Source organism: Salvelinus sp. IW2-2015, unplaced genomic scaffold (genome assembly GCF_002910315.2).
Source record: "Salvelinus sp. IW2-2015 unplaced genomic scaffold, ASM291031v2 Un_scaffold6207, whole genome shotgun sequence".
Lineage (NCBI taxonomy): Eukaryota > Metazoa > Chordata > Actinopteri > Salmoniformes > Salmonidae > Salvelinus > Salvelinus sp. IW2-2015.
In genome coordinates, this window is record NW_019947470.1 from 12277 (window position 1) to 15467 (window position 3191).

Consider the following 3191-nt stretch of genomic DNA (forward strand, 5'->3'; position numbering starts at 1 on the left):
ATAAACAGCACTGTGATTGGAGAGTGGATGATACTCCCCTACACTCTCAATCTAACAGTTCCTGTAGATAAGGCGCACACACACACACACACACACACTCTGGTAAAGCAGTAACCACAGCCGTATTTTACTGTGACACTGTTGCTTTTACATGTTTATCGTCAGTAGCAGCAGCTCGGCCCTCCTCTCTAGTTGATGTATGAGTTCATAATGAGGTCTGTTCCTCCCCTCTAAAACAATCTCCCCCAAACTCTACACATACAGCGAGAAACAATCTGCCCTTAACTGTTTCCAGATATGTCTTCACCCCATCATTGGCTGTACACTTCCATGACTATTGTGTATGAATTTTCACCGGGACAAACAGATTGCAAACACTTGAGATGTAAACTCTCCCAGTAGTTCATCCCCCCTCCCCTGTTATACTTCAACGGTCATTTATTATGATTGACTGTGTGCACGTGTGTGTGTGTATTAGTGGCAGGATGGGGGTGCGTGCAACGTGTGTGCCCGTGTGTGTGATATATGAAGCCCAGTGTATGAGTTATGGGCTCGTATAGTGTGATATATGCCCCTAAACCTCTGTTCTCCATAACTTCCCAAAGCAATGCACCCTGGGTAACACATCTCAACGTTATTAATGAAATGCAGGGAGGGGCAAAACAATCATATTAATAAAAGATGATATGTTTATCTTTCCCACTGAAAATGTATTTCCTGCCTAGTTCCCCTTAACCTACATTTGCCAGATAATTGATGTGATAGTAATGGTTCAGCTAGGATATATGGTGGATAGGACACCAGATAACACACTGCAGCAACTGACTGTGACACATCTATCTACACTTCTAACAGGTTCTCCATCTCTCTCTCTCTCTCTCTCACTCTCTGTCTTTCTTTCTCATAACTATCAGTCACTCTCTCCCTCTCTCTGTTACTCCCTCTCTCTCCTCTTTCTCCCGGCTCATGCTCTTTCTGTTACTTCACTCTCTCTCCTCTTTCTCCCGGCTCATGCTCTCTCTGTTACTCACTCTCTCTCCTCTTTCTCCCGGCTCATGCTCTCTCTGAGTTGTTGCAGTCGATCCTCCATGTCTTTACTCTCCTGGGCCAGCGTCACTGTCTCCATGCGCAGCTCTCGCAGGTTCCTATGGCAACACACAATCAATCAACAACAATCAATTCATCTTATCAATCACTTATCAGTTTAGAGAAGCATATACCAGTTCATCAATTACATTGATTACCTATTAGACCAGAGTAGAGCGTCACCTATCGATTCATCCATCCAAATCAATTAACTATAAGCAAATGAGAAACACCAAGGAATAGGATCTATTTACGCTACATTATTGAAAAAACAGAAAGCAACTATCAGCACAAATAGACAACGCCCATCTCCTAACGATCCAATGTCAAGAGATAAGAATCGGGAACAATGGACAAAAGGCAGAAGACAAGAAAAATGTAATAGGTTTGACATTTTTATCACATATCACACAGGACAAAACCATTGGCGCTTTTTTTTGAAAGCAAGAGCATTTTGGTAGATCCTTTAACCTACAAGAACAAGCATTGGTTTGTCCCTATCAACTCAGAGTTGAGTCGGTGTTGCTTTGGGGACGAGAGCAACAGATGAACAACTGTTCACTTACCTGGCATTGAGCTTGACTGACTTGGGCTTGTTGGAAATCACCACAAAGTCATTTAGACTCATGGCTCCACTCTCTCTAGATCTTAGTTATTCCCCTGTGCACCTTTTGTGTGCCTTTTTACACACGGATCCCTGCTGTAATAAAAACGCAGATTAATCATATAAAACCTGCTATTTATTTCACTGATCAGCCAGGCCAGGCTAAATCACACATAGGAAATATTGCTGCAATAAAATAAACTGAATATTCGGGGGAAAATATGACACAATTGCATAGTAAGGCAGTTAAAATCTAACCAAAATGACAGAATATTGTGATGGCTATTAATAACAGCAACAGGTAGTTTTGAGGTATCAACACCTTCTGTGATTGCACATGTTTGTTTAGGCTAGCTAACTAGCTATCTACTGTACCTAACGTTAACGTTTAGCTAACGTTACTTGTTTTTGGCTAGCTAGACTGGCTAGTTTACTTAACTAGATAACGTTAGAAAGTTAGCTTTCATGTCACTTCCAGACCATTATTATTTCTCATGTTCTTTTTTAAACGTTATGTTAAATAATTACCTGGGATTTATCTTCTTGTGTCCCCTTGAGCTATTTTAAATAAAGTTGGTTCGAACAAACAGCTGCAAACAGTTTCTTATCCTTTCTCAAGACAGAAACGTTTGTGTATGGTTTTTGTGTATGGTTGTATCTATGGAAACGTAACTCTCGCGATAGTCCACGGGAAAGGAGCAAGGATTTCCTACCGGAACCTCGGGGCTTACATTTTTAATTAAACGGATTTGTTTCGCTAACACTCCTCAAATTCTCATTTAGAAGACTCCTGTAAATAATGTGTTCAAGGAATGAACTCTGACATCATATTCAAAGATAGGCATAACCCATATTGCTACTGCAATCAAGGACAGCTGGAAATATTTAATGAAAATCATTATAGGGTTCATATTAATTTATGTAGAGATTACGTTATGATTAAAACCTTAATTAAATTAACCAGTGTGTCTAAAATCGTCATCAAATGAGCATAGGAATTTTAATCTTATTTTTCTTTGTTTTTATATATTCAGAAAGCAGCACATGCCTATTTGAGCATGACACCGAGACACAGACAGTTTTCACATCTGATTCTTTTAGACGCGTTAAATAAGCGCTCATAATCGGGTCTTGCTTTTAACACGCCGCATTATCTGGTATATCAGTAGCATAATGTGTGTGTGTGTGTGTGTGTGTCTGTGTGTGTGTGTGTGTGGTGTGGTCTGTGTGTCTTGGTGTCTGCTGTGTCTGTGTGTGTGTGGTGTGTGATGTTGTGTGTGTGTGGATGTTGGTGTGGTGTGGATGTGTGCTGTGAATGCTGGTGTGTGTCTGTGTGGTGTGTGTGTGTGTTGTGTGTGTTGTGTGCTGTGTGTGTGTGTGCGTGCGTGCGTGCCGATGCGTGCGTGCGCTGAGTCCTTGTTATCCCTGCCACTGAAAGAAGCTGGCCCGTGTCTCAATAACAACATAGATCTCATTTGTAGTCTGGGAAAAACAATGCACT

The 3191-nt window shown here is 41.1% G+C and overlaps 1 long non-coding RNA gene across 1 annotated transcript; it reads right to left on the bottom strand.

Annotated features, from left to right (window-relative positions):
- Positions 1-873: 873 nt before the first annotated feature.
- LOC112078763 (uncharacterized) lies at positions 874-2326 on the bottom strand. Its single transcript, XR_002895772.2, has 3 exons — positions 2219-2326; positions 1653-1786; positions 874-1145 (listed from the first exon to the last, which is right to left on the bottom strand). It is a non-coding gene; the product is annotated as an uncharacterized lncRNA (long non-coding RNA).
- Positions 2327-3191: the final 865 nt, after the last annotated feature.